This window comes from Apodemus sylvaticus, chromosome 11, assembly GCF_947179515.1.
Source record: "Apodemus sylvaticus chromosome 11, mApoSyl1.1, whole genome shotgun sequence".
Classification (NCBI taxonomy): Eukaryota; Metazoa; Chordata; class Mammalia; order Rodentia; family Muridae; genus Apodemus; species Apodemus sylvaticus.
Genome location: NC_067482.1, coordinates 76461233 through 76474715, shown reverse-complemented (window position 1 = coordinate 76474715; position 13483 = coordinate 76461233). Strand labels below are relative to the sequence as shown.

At 44.9% G+C, this 13483-nt stretch overlaps 1 protein-coding gene across 8 annotated transcripts in view; it reads left to right on the top strand.

Moving 5' to 3' along the window:
• Positions 1-4114: 4114 nt before the first annotated feature.
• Add1 (adducin 1) overlaps positions 4115-13483 on the top strand; it is a 65015-nt gene continuing 55646 nt past the window's right edge. For 5 of the 8 annotated variants that reach the window (XM_052199544.1, XM_052199548.1, XM_052199546.1 and 2 more), the window contains exon 1: positions 4115-4267. The gene's annotated coding sequence lies outside the window, so the exon portion shown is untranslated. The remainder of the gene's footprint in view (positions 4268-13483) is intronic. The other 3 variants (XM_052199545.1, XM_052199551.1, XM_052199550.1) reach the window with 1 other exon arrangement.

Here is a 13483-nt window from a genome sequence, read left to right as displayed (position 1 = left end):
AGTGATTAGGTGGCATTCAACTTTACTAGGTCCCCTAGTAGACATGACCTCTTTGGTAATCAGGACCTCTAGACCTAAGAAACTTAATGGAGCAGAATTTCCCAAGTGGGAAACAGTTTTTGGTCCAAAGTGCATGACTTACTGGACAAACACATTTTGTCTTCAGGTCTGTGCTGCATCTGAATCTTGATGCAGTTATTCTATCACACCAGTGAAATGACTTCTAGATGGTGCAGTATGTGGCACGAACAGTGAGTGTCGTGTGCCTATCGCCACAATACCTTTGCATAAAGACTTGTTACCAGGCAGGTGTATCATGGTTCCATATCAGCAAATCAGACATTTTGCAAGTTATTTCAAAGATTTTAATTTTTTTAACTGCTGAGCCATCTCTCCAGCCCAAAGATTTTAATTTTTAGTTTTTTCTTTCTTTTTTTCTTTCTTTTTTCTTTCTTTTTTCTTTCTTTCTTTCTTTCTTTCTTTCTTTCTTTCTTTCTTTCTTTCTCTTTCTTTCTTTCTTTCTTTCTTTTCTTCCTTCCTTCCTTTCTTTCCCTCTTTCTTTCTTTTTTCTTTTTTTTTTTTAGATGGAGTCTCACTGTGTAGATTTGCCTGGCCTCTATGTAGACAAGGCCAGCTTCAAACTTAGAGAGATCTTGCCTACCTTTGCCCCCAGAGCTCTGGGATTGAAGGCATGTGCCACCACACCCAGGAAGAATTCTTTTATTTTTAAAGTATGTGTATCTGCATGTGGCTCTGTGCACGTTGGAGTGCAGGTGTCCATGGAGTACACCAGAGTATGTTGGATCTCCTGTTGATGGACTTATAGGCAGTTCTAAACTGTCTGATATGGGTTCTAGGAATCAAATTTGGTCCTCTGCAAGGGCACTATATTCACTTAACTGCCCCCATTTTGTAAATTTTGAATTATAGTACTTGCTAAAGTACTGAAGGAAGAAAAAAGCAGACACATACCCAAATGTGTAGTAATCCTTGTTAGCTTTGCCTTCTAGGAAGAAGGACTCCAGTGTAATCATTTTGTCCCCAAGGGTTGGTTGGTTTGCCAAGGAGTTCAGTTATAGTTTTTGATGCTTACAGGTTGGAATTCTGGTAGCATTAATACATGGGTCAGCTTCCGTTAAAAGGAGTGCCTCCAGGGCCTGAGAGATGGCTCAGCAGTTAAGAACTCTTGCTGCGCTTCTATAGGATCTAAGTTCTTTTTCCAGCACCCACTACCTTAACTCCAGCTCCAGATGATCCGACGGTCTCTTCTGGCTTCCACTGGCACCAGTATGTACACAAATGGATACAAATACATACACATAAGTAAAAATAATAAAAAGTAAATCTTGGCTCAGAGGTGACAAGCAATTTTTGCACTCGCAGAGGACCCAGGTCCAGTTCCCAAAACCCACATGGTGGCTCACAACAACGTGTAACTCTGATTCTAGGGGTCCAGTGCTGCCTTCTGACCTCCAAGGGCTCCAGCCATATACATGGTGGTCGATGTGTAATGCACAGATCTTCATCTGGTCTGGTTGGGTATGGTGGCACATGCCTTTAATCCCAGGATTTGGGAGGCAAAGGCAGGCAGATCTCTGTGAGTTCAAAGGCCAGTGTGGTATACATAGTGAGTTCCAGGACAGCCAGAGCTACATAGTGAAACCCTGTCTACAAAGAAACACATAAACTGGAAGATCTTCATCCTTTTTGTCAATTCCCATAAGCCCAACCACATGCCTCTTCTCAGACCAATCTGTCTTCTAGCTTCTAGACAGCCACTTTCAGGCTGGGCCATTTACTGCTGCCCCTGAGTCCAACCCACATTCCTTTCCACACAGTGGGAATGGCCAAGTTCACGGCTTGAAACTTTGCCTCTGGGATAATATCTCACTATTATGTTCCAGTGTAGCTGCCCAGTGGGTGCACAGCAGTGCTGGCTCCTTTCAGGTCACACTAACAAACTAAGACAAACGTCTTTTTCTTCAGCTGTCATTGCTGTAACAGCGTCTCAGACCTTAGTAGACCCTAAGACCTTAACACAACTGACTCCATGATGGAAATTCTATTCAGGCTTTAAAACTCAGTGAGCAGATGACACCACCTGATAAAACGAAAACAAAGACCCAATCCATCAGCGTCTGTAGGTCTGGGAAAGTCTCTCAATGTACTAACTAACCTTGCCTTTTGGCTTCTGTAGTTCTGCTTCTGGCTAACTGTTCTTGTTAACTGAAGTATGTCAACACAGCTTAAAAGCACCTTAAAAAAGGCTCAGTGCTACATGAGATACAGAGCACCCAGTAGAGTCTCCAGCCAGCCATTAAAGGCTTTGTATTGGCTTAAACCCATGTGCAAGCAGTCTTCTCTGATGAATACCCACAAGGTTGTGACATGCCGACTCCTCATATGTAGTACATATCATATGGACTGGGAGCCACAGATTATAGTAGTGAGGGACATGGGGTCTGGGTCAGTATCTCTGGTTCTGGTTGAACCCACTTCAGGGCTCAGTAGCATTTAGAAGTGACTTAATGGTTTCCTTTTTCCTTTTGTGTATGTGTGTGAATGCAATATATGTATGTGGAGTATGGGCATGTATGTGTACAAATGTGCAGAAGCCAGGTCAGGACCTCAGGTGTTTTTCTGTATCAGTCTCTGCCTTTTTTTCCCTTGAGGCAGGGTGTCTCACTGAACCTAGAGGTAGTGTGGCAGCCAGCAGGCCCCAGTAATGCCCGTCTCCACCCTCAATAGCGGTGGAGACTATTACTGGGGTGCACAGTCATGCCCTGCTTTTCACAAGTGCTGGGGTTGGAACTCAGGCCCTCCTGCTTGAGCAACAAGCACCCTTGCCCACTGAGCCAGCCTCTTCTACCTGAGCTCCTTGAATTTCTGACTTTGAATCTTCAAATTATTCCTGCCCTTCCAACCCCACCTCCATTTTCTGGGACTCCAGTGGCACATACATTAAACCTATGAATTCCTACAGCTCCCTGGTGTGCTGTTCAGTCTTTCCCGGTTTCTTCAAGCTGTGCATTTGCCCTGTGTCTTCAAGTTAAGAAATAGCCTCTTTGGCTCATTGTCTCCTAATCCCATGGAGCGTTTTGCCATCTCAGACACTGTGGAGTTTTCATCTATACATGTCTGATTTATATTTCATTTTTATATCTGTATGTATGGGCAGGTTTCAATATCACCCCTCTCTCCTTCCCTTTCCCTTCAGCAAGCCTTCACTGGCATCTCTTACCGGTCAGACTTGTTGCTGGGTGCTAAGGAAACTGAAGTGATGAAAGAGACATGAACCTTTGTCAGAAAAGTAACCTGTGAACAATCAACGTGTAGGGCAAATGATCTTAGGACAGTGGATAGGGACTGGAATCTACAACCTCTCTGACCCTTATGGCGTCAAAGTCAGAGCTCCTGCTGTGAGGAGAGGCTTGGATGCCACACCTCTGTCACTTGCCAGGCTCTTGGCTTCAACCTTCAATGGTTTGAAGGAACCAAGGAGCTGGACCCTTTTGTTTCCTTTGGATCTTTTAGGAGTCAGATGACGGGGGAGACAGTACTGATTTGGTTCCCTGGATTAGTTTACCAGGCCGCTGCTAGGTGGACTGGTTCTGCCAAGGCCTCACCTAGCCTCAGTCCCTGACTGAAGAGGCTTTGGTGTTTGTTAATCCATCCTCATCCGGCGGGCCTTTCCTGTCCGTGGAGCTTTATCTGAGCACACACAGAAGTCGCAGTCCCGACTCCACCCTGATTGACAGCTCAGGCTCCAAACTGCCTAATGATTTTCTCGCCTGCAGTGCTCCTAGACCAGGTCCGTTTGCAGTCTCAGAGGGGGAACTAGCGTCCCTGCAAGCTGGTGCACCAACCCGCCGTCCCGTAGGCTGCAGCGGCCAAAGCTAATTCCGCGGTGATGCGGCTCTCAGCCGGAGAGGCCGGAGTCCACCCTTCTCTCCACCTCTCAGGACCCGCCCTTCTCCGGGCCTGCCCCTTGCTTAAGATTGACCAATAATAAAGAGGAATGCTGGACGGGGTAGGCGTTCAGACCAATGGGGCTGCTCATTGTTGGGTCGCAGCGCCGCAGGCCGCACCCAGCTGGGCGGCGGGGGCGAGTGGAAGGGTGAGGGTTGAGGGCGGGAGAGGACGAGGGCTGCAGCAGGCGGCAGGGGTGCGCGGCAGCCAGGGGGCGGAGCCCAGCGCGAGCCGCAGGCGAGGCAGCGGCCGCACTCGGACCCGAGAAGCCGTGCGCTATTCCCGATTCTCCTCGGAGGTGAGGCCCGGGAGCGCGGCGAGGTCTCCGGGCCCGCAGCTGGCGTAGGGCCGGGGCGTCGGTGCTGGGCGGGCAGGGCAGGGCTGGGCAGGGCTGGGCAGGGCCCGGGGCCTCTGGGGCTCCTCTGCTGTGCTGAGGAGGGCGCGGCGAGGTCGCCGCGGAGCAGGGCGCCCGGGGTCTAGGTGCTTGCCTCCGAGTGCGGGGGCGAGGACACTGCATCGTCGCTTCCCAGGATGGCCCGGACTGACGTGGGGCTCTCTGTGGAAGTGGCTGCTCCGTTTTGAGCTGGCCGGTGGGCCTCGGGGGTCCTCCTGGGTCAGCATTGTGTTAGTGGTGGCCCCATGCGCAGGTCACTGCAGAGATTGTGGAAAGGTGCATCTGGGTTCCGTTTGTTGGCTCTTTTAAAAACTGACACCTTCTGTCCCAAGAGAAGAAAGCCAGCTCTGTCCACGGACAGTAGTAATGAGGTGGTCGTGGAACTTCCTGGAGATGGGACTTGCCTTTGCTCTCTTGTTTTTTTCGTTCAGACCTCTCCCTAAAACACTCCGTTTTTGTAATTCAGTTCCTGGTTCAAGGTATTTGCTAGTTGAGTTGTGTTTATTTTATGAACACCCATCTTAAAAATAAATATTTTGGCTCACCTGAAACTGCTGTTGCTTTGACCACGATTTTAGGCCCAACATTGTTAAACCCCAAAGACCAAGAACAGAGCTAAAAGCTGTAAGCATCACTGCTCAGTAATTTCAGAGAGGTCTTGTGTTTGTCAAAAATGGATTGAAATCTCAATCGAGATAGGAACTAGATACGGATCCACTGTATCTCCTTTGCAAACAAGCTGGGAGTCATGGGTAGATTCAACAGGCTCCAGAGAGGAAAGGATGTTTCAGGTCGGGGGGTGGGGGCTGTGAATTTTATGAGGGTGGGATTCTAAAAATTGCAGTCTTTAATTAAAGTCAGTGATGTGTAAATCACATTTTAATTCTAAAAAATCGATGTGTTTCTTTAATTCTGAGGATGGGTAAAGTTGTGTATATGTTGTGCATGGTCCCCCTGCAAGACAGTATCTTACTCTGTAGCCCAGAATGGTCTGGAACTGAAATTTTCTGCCCTTGGTTCTAGAATTACCTTGAGGATTGACACCACACCCTAATAGTAAGGTTGTTTTTTGAGGAAGTGTGAATGGTGTTGACATTCAAAACAGCTTTTCAGGGTTTAGATGTGGTTTGCAGAGGTGCAGGTGGTGTGGTTAGTTTACTAATGTGTGTGTAGGTTAGTGAGAATCAGCAAATGAAGTAAATCTAAAATCACTTGGCAAGCTGGGATAGTGTTCTAAGACCTGTTTTATACAAACTATTCATATTTTCAATTAACTCTTGGTATTATCTGATACTATTGTTTCGTTTTGTTGCTTTTTGGGCCCCCCCCCAACCATTCATTTCATATAATCATGTTGAATCAGGAAATTAAATACTGAAATGCTTCAAACGTACTGTGCTGGCTAGGTTTTAATGTTAATTTGACATAGGCGAGAGTAATTTGAGAAGGAACCTCAAATTGAGAAAAACTTTCTACCAGATTGTCTAGGGGGCAAGCCTGTGGTGCACTTTTGATGGATGATTGGTGGGGGCTCACCGTGGAGGTGGTGCCCTTGCTGGGCAGGTGGCCTGGGTGCTACAGGAGAACAGGCTGAGCAGCCATTAGAGCAGGCCTGTAAGCAGCGCTCCTCCATGGCCTCTGCATCAGTCAGCTCCTCCAGTTTCCTCCAGAGTTCCTGCCTTGAGTTCCTGCCCTAACTTCCTCTGGATAATGGACTATAAGCTGTAAGGCAAAATAAACCCCTTCCTCCCCAAGTTGAGTTTGTGTTTTCTTACAGCAATAGAAACCCTAAGAGAAGTACCTAGGGATTTTACCGCATGAGGCTGTTTGTACTGATTTCACTTTTTTCCTTCCTCTCCCCCATGTTGAATAAACTCTTCCATATAAACACATTCGCATTTGAGAGAGTAGCATTAAACATGTCATTATTTATGCATTCAGTTCCAACAATTGCTAGCTGGATATCTATAAAATGTGTTAATTCTACTTTTAATGTACATGTACTTCTAAACATCTAGAAAGATTGGAAATTCCAAAAAAAGGAATTTAAGTTTGTCCTGTATATGCATATTAATGTTGAATAAACTACATACACAAAAGTGATTATACCTGAAACTGCTTTAATCATTGTTAGAACTAAAACCAAGCCAACAGGGCTGAGTGGTGCCTTAGTTAATAGAGTGCTTACCTAACATGCAGCACCAGATAAGCGAAGTCCGGCAACACACATTTGTAATCCCAGCATCTGGGAGGAACGAAAGAGGGCCAGGCCATCCTTCACGATAAACCGAATTTGAGGCCAGCCTGGACTGTTTGATATTCTTTTCCCAGCAAAAATGAAACAAACCAACAACCACAATAGTAATTGAATCTTACATAAGATGCGGCTACTTAACAGATTAAATATCCCAATGCCTTTTGACTTTGGTCAGAATCATGTTTCTTAAAATAGGAACTTAGCATGACTTTAAACTTTTAACAGAACTGTTTAATAGTTAATGTTTGTTCTGACTTTCCGCAGTTAGGAATCATGTGGAGAATAAAAGGAAACGGATTTAGTTCAGTTTGATCTTTATTTTTTCAGAAGTACATTTTAAACCAGTTGATATGAGTAACCTGGAATGTACTGATAACTTGTTCCCCTCATGGGTAAAGGAAAAGAAAACCCATTGTTATTGATACTTGGAGCTTAGAAGTGTTGGGCATGTTCAGATCTGGCTTCATGGGACTCTGTACTGCTTATCATGGAAAAACTGTATCTTGAATATAGGACTGGAGTCTATAGGCCAGCCATCTTGTGTTTTTAAAAAAGATTCTGGGGCTGTAGAGGTGGCTAAGTAGTTAAGGAAAGCACTTTATGTTCTTGCAGAAGATCTAGCATCAGGTCCTATCACCCACATGGTGGCTCACAATCATCTAACTCCTGTCCCAGAGGATGCAGAACCCTCTTCTGAACCTTCCCACGAACCAGGCATCCATGTAGTATACATACACGGAGGCAAAACGTTGACATAAAGCAAATCTGTGGGACAAAACTAAGATGGGTTCCTGGGGCTGGAGAGCTGGTGACTCAGCGATGAAGAACACTTGCTTTTTGTTTGTTTGTTTGATTGATTGGTTGGTTGGTTTCTAGACAGAGTTTCTCCATGTAGCCCTGGCTGTCCTGAAACTTGTCTGTAGACCAGGCTGCCTCAAACTCTGAGATGTGTGCCACTACCGCCCAGCTAGAGTGTTTGCTCTTCTAGAGGGCCTGGGTTGGGTTTCCAGCACCTTCATCAGAGTTTATAATGCCATGATAAAACACCATGACCATGAGCAGCTTGGAGAGGGAAAGGCTTATTTTGCTTACACCTCCACTTCACAGTCTATCAGAAGTCAGGGCAGGAGCTCCAGCAAGGTAGGAACCTAGAGGTAAGCACTGGTACAAAGTGCTCCATACTAGTCTTCTACCAGGAAAAAATGCACTTGGCCTGCCCACAGGCTCGTCTGGAGGCCGGGCATTGTCTCAATTGTGCTTTCTTTTTCCCAAATGACTCCAGCCTATGTCAAGTTGACATAAAATTAGTCTGGACAATGGGTGAATCACATTAAATCCAGTACCAGGAGTTACCACACTGTCCTTAGGCACTTGTACACATTTTACACACACACACACACACACACACACACACACACACACACACAATCTTAGGCCAGGGGTGGTGGCTCATGTGTTTCATCTTAGCACTTGGGACACAGAGGCAAACAGATCTCTCTTGGAGCCAGCCTTGTCTATCTACACAGTAAATTCAAGGCCAGCTAATGCTACGTAGTCAGATTATCTCAAAAACAAAAGTCATCTTTAAAAAAAATTATCATGGTACAAGAAGAACGGAGGAGTGGCCCCTTGTTCTGAAAAGACTCAGTGAAGCAGTATAGAGCAAAATCAGAACAGGGAAGTGGGAAGGGTTGGGTGGGAAAACAGGGGGAGGGAAGGGGACTGATGGGACTTTTGGGGAGTGGGGGTCCAGAAAAGGGGAAATCATTTGAAATGTAAATAGATATATCAATAAATTTAAAAAAATAGAAAAAAATTATCATTAGGGGACTGGAGGGATGGCTTAGCTGTGGAGGAGGAGGAGGACAAGAAGCTAAGTGCAGGACTTGGGAGGCAGAGGCAGATCTTTGAATTCAAGGCCACCCTGTTCTATAGAGAGAGTTCTACAACCCCAGGGATACATACACAGAAACTCATTCTCAAAAAACACCTTCCCCCCAAAAACTCCCAAAAACAAAACACAAGGACTAAAATGTTAATGGGAGTGCTGGGTTGTGTTTTGTGTCTAGGCTCAGTCTCACTGTGCAGCCCTGGTTGGCCTCTAAATTAGAGATTGTCCTGCTTCTGCCCACTGAGTGCTGGGATTAGAGGCACGCTCAGCTGGAGCACTATGTAAACAGTAAATCCTGGAAACAACCATAAGTATGGCAGTGATGAGTATATCTGGAAGGTGAATGCTTGAGGTTGTTAACTAGAAGGGGAAATGCTACTAAGCATAAACATTTTTCTAGATACAGTAAAAGGAAAGAGACATGTTATCATTACGCTTAACTACTTACTTTATGTGGGTGTGTGTACCTGTATTTGTGTGTATACTTTCAGTGATAGTAGTGTTCCTTTATTGTTCCCCCTGCACCCTCTTTTTTTTTTTTCCCTGAGATGTTTCTCACTGCACCTAGAACTTAACTGGTTTTTGGCTAGTTAGCTGGTTTTGCCTAGCCTAGCCCGCCAGTGGTCCCATAGTGCTTGCTGTCTTTGTCTCCTCTCAGTGCTGTAGTTACAGGTCAGTACCACTGAGCCTGGCTTTCACATGATCTCCAGAGACTCAAACTCATATGTGCCATGCAAGTACTTTAGTTCCCTTGTATCACCCTCCTTGACACTAATGTTACTTATTCAGTTCACACAGTAACACTGTGCTCATTTTGCAGATGAAGAAATGCAGGCCTGCAGAGATGGGCCTAAGGTTATATAACTAGTAGTTTGTGGTTTCAATGAGAACGGCCTTTGTAGGCTTCATATTTGAACACGTGGTTCTCAGTTGGTGTTGTCAGGGAAGAAGTAGGAGATGTGGTCCTGTTGGAGAAGGTGTGCCCCTGGGGCAGGCTTGAGGTTTCAAAAGCCTCCCCCTTCTGCTTGCTGGAGCTGTAAGCCCTCAGCTGTTTTTGCTGCCATGCCTTTGCACTACTATAATGGACTCTAACCCTCTAAAATCATAAGATGCTTTCTTGTATAAATTGCCTTGGTCTGCTGTTTTATCAGAGCTATAGAAAAGTAACTAAGTGAACTGAGATCTGAACTCAGGTGGTCTAACTCCATGGCCTAAATGCTAGATATGTATCTAACACATTTGAAAATCCCAATTGGTGTGGCAATGGAATTTTTGTTGTTGTTGTTGTTTTGTTTTTTTCTGAGACAGGGTTTCTCTGTGTATCCCTGGCTATCCTGGAACTCACTCTGTAGACCAGGCTGGCCTCAAACTCAGAAATCCACCTGCCTCTGCCTCCCAAGTGCTGGGATTAAAGGTGTCCACCACCATTACCCGGTGGTAATGGAATTTTTAAAAAGGTTTAAATTGAGACTGGAGGGATGGCTCAATAGTTAAGAACACTAACTGCTCTTCCAGAGGTCCTGAGTTCAATTCCCAGCAATGACATGGTGGCTCACGACCATCTGTGATGGGATCCGATGCCCTCTTCTGGTGTATCTGAAGACAGCTATAGTATACTCATAAATAAATAAACCTTTAAAAAAAATTAAATTGACTCTTAAAAACATTTTATTTAATTTTTATACACTATATTTTGATCATATTCTTTTCCTTCCCTCAACAGCAGTAGAATTCTTTTCTGTATCAGTGATGACAGATTTTGGAAATATAAACAAGCTAGGATGCATTAGAGTTCACACAAATTTGCTCATTTATAGATAAATGTCTTATTTCTTTTTTTTAAAGATTTATTGATTTATTTTATGCATGTGCATACACTGTCACTCTCTTCAGACACCCCAGAAGAAGACATCAGATTCCATCAGATGGTTGTGAGCCACCATGTGGTTGCTGGGATTTGAACTCAGGACCTTCAGAAGAGCAGTCAGTGCTCTAAACCCCTGAGCCATCTTTCCAGCCCCCAAATGTCTTATTTCTAGTTGACTCACTCATTGTTGTTTTTAGAGCCACACCTTTGAATGTTGTTCATTGAGGGGTTGAGTTCAAGTGAGACTTTTTTTTTCTCCTGAGACAGGATTTCTCTGTATAGCCCCTGGCTGTCCTGGAACTCACTCTGCAGACCAGGCTGGCTTAGAACTGAAGTGAGACTCTTATGGAATCTTGGTGCTACATGTGTTGATTCAGACAGAATCGGTTTACCTTAAAATACAGAAAGCAGAAATGGCACAGGTGGGTAGTAAAATGCTGTTTCTGAGGGTGAGGGCTGGGCCTACAGCTCAGGCAGCCACAGTGCTTACCCAGTGTGTGAAAAGTCTTGGGTTCAGTCCCTGGCACTGTCTCTCCACAAACAATAGCAGCAACAACTTAAAATATTTTTTGGATTTCTTTTTTCTCGAGACAGGGTTTCTCTGTATAGCCCTGGCTGTCCTGGAACTTGAAATATTTTTAAGACAGTTTCAGATCGCTTAGTTTGGCCTCAAATTTGCAATATACGCAAGGATGACCTTGACTTCTTGGTCTTCCTGCCTTCTCCTTCACACCTGGCATTTTAAGACTGGCATTTGGCGCTGGGAGTTGAACACAAGAACACTGAATAAATCCTTAACCCACGGGTGAAATTTTTAGCGTGCTACTAGTACATTCTTTCTTAACAGTGGTAGAATAGTGAAACACTTACCAGTCCTAGGTTATGCAGTATTTGCTCCAGACACTGCTAGATATTTTATACTTACTGTTGTTGTTGCTCTTCTTGTTAATACTACTATTTCATTTTAAAGAAGAGATTCAGCTTACAGTTCTGGTTCAGGCTTGAGAAATCACATCTGGTAATGGTCTTTCTACTGGCAGAGAGCCCCAAGGCAGGGCAGGGTGGAGGCAGTTTGAAGTGGGAGACACCCTAGAAGTGTGTCTTGAGCAGAGCAGACGGTGACTGTGTTGGACTTCTCAGCAGGAAGCCAACCGCCTCTCCAGAGCAGCTAAGTTGCCAGGGAATCCTCCATGACTGTGCTAAAGGACTGTCTTTTTGACAAATGCCTGGGGGTGCAGTTGTGTTGAAGGAGAGAAGGCCAATCGATGACTCATCAGTCACATCTGCCTGATGATAACCCTTCTATCATGCAGTCCAAGATAAGAGTCGACATCACCCAGGGAAAGAGGAGGAAGCCTTTGTGTGCTTTTGTCTGTCTTTCTGTCTGTTTTGAAACACCATTTTAGTTTGGAGCCAAGGCTGTCCTTCTTGTGCTGGCATTATAGACATGAGCCACCATGTCCAGCTACAGTGCTAGTTCTAATAACCCCAGCAGTTGTAGCACAGGCTATGTTTATTGCAAATGAAGAAACTGTTTCAAAAGATGATAAGCTTTCCACGGTTGGACAGTTGTAGAAGTGAAGCAGTTAAGGGCACCCTGCTGGAGGGGTGAGAAGAAATCAAGTCACCCCTGTGGGAAGGAGGGAGCATTGGCAGTTATGTAATTGGTGTACATATTCATCAAAATAAGTTTGTGGCTTAAAGGGGAAGGTTTAGAATTGGAGGCAATAGAGAAAAGGCAGATAAAATGTGTATCAGAAATAATGCCTTAAAACTTTGGCAGAACATTTTATTTAATGTGTGCCTATAATGGAGTGGTAGTTTTCTTTTTTGTTTTTGTTGTTTTACTGTGTTGTTAACATTAGCTTGAAACCAGTTTCAAAACCCAGTTTCTCTTGTAGCCCTGGCTATCCTGGGAACTTGCTCTGTAGACCAGGCTGGCCTCAAACTCAGTGCTGCACTTGCCTGCCAAAAGATTGCCAGGATTAAATGCATGCACCACCACACCCAGTTTGTTTTGTTTTCAAAACTTACTAGGTTGCCCAGGCTAATCTCAGTCTGACCATTCTGCTTCAGTCTCCTAACAATGGGATTACACACATGTGCAGAAACCCTGCCTGGCAATATTTTTCTTTTAAAAACATACTTACTATTATTATTATGTGGAGGTGGGTATGTATACTTGTAGGGGTCAGAAGCTATCTTTTTTTTTTTTTTTTTGGTTTTTCGAGACAAGGTTTCTCTGTATAGTCCTGGGTGTCTTGGAACTCACTCTGTAGGCCAGACTGGCCTTGAACTCAGAAATCCAGCTGCCTCTGCCTCCCAAGTGCTGGGATTACAGGCGTGCGCCACCACCGCCCCGGCGGTCAGAGGCTATCTTTATGGAGTTGGTTCTCTTCTGTCTTTACGTGGATTTGGATTTGGGGGATCAAACTCTGGTCACTTGGCTTTTGTGGCAAGTGCTTGAGCCATCTGTTGAGTCATCTTGCTGACCCAGCAACTTTCTTTTTAAAAGTAGAAGATATCCCAGTGAAAAAGGTGTACAAAAGTTGGGCGTGGTGGTGTAGGCTGTGATCTCAGCTACTCTAGAGCCATAGGCAAAAGCAGGAGGATCAAACTTTAAAAGCTGCCTGGTCTGCAGAGGGGGGATTTAAAGCTAGGGTGGACTGGGTGAGTCTAGGAGAACCTGTTTCAGAAAACAGTACAGAAAGGTAAGACTGAGAGAGTGGGTGCAGTTCCACATATGTGAGGCTGTAGGCTCTTCTCCACTGTGACAACAAAAAGAATAGTTACCAATGTGAATAAACAAAATAGTGAACTAGTTAATGGAAAAGTGAAATTATAGGTGATACTCTGGGCTAGTGGTTGTTGACCCCTCCCCCCCCAAAAAAGAAAAAAAAACAACCAAAAAACAAACTAAACAAACAAAACCCAGTTTCTCTTGTAGCCCTGGCTATCCTGGAACTTGCTCTGTAGACCAGGCTGGCCTCAAACTCAGTGCTGCACCTGCCTGCCAAAAGATTGCCAGGATTAAATGCATGCACCCCTACACCCAGTTTGCTTTGTTTTCAAATTTTCTTTATGAGAGTTTTACTGTGTAGCATG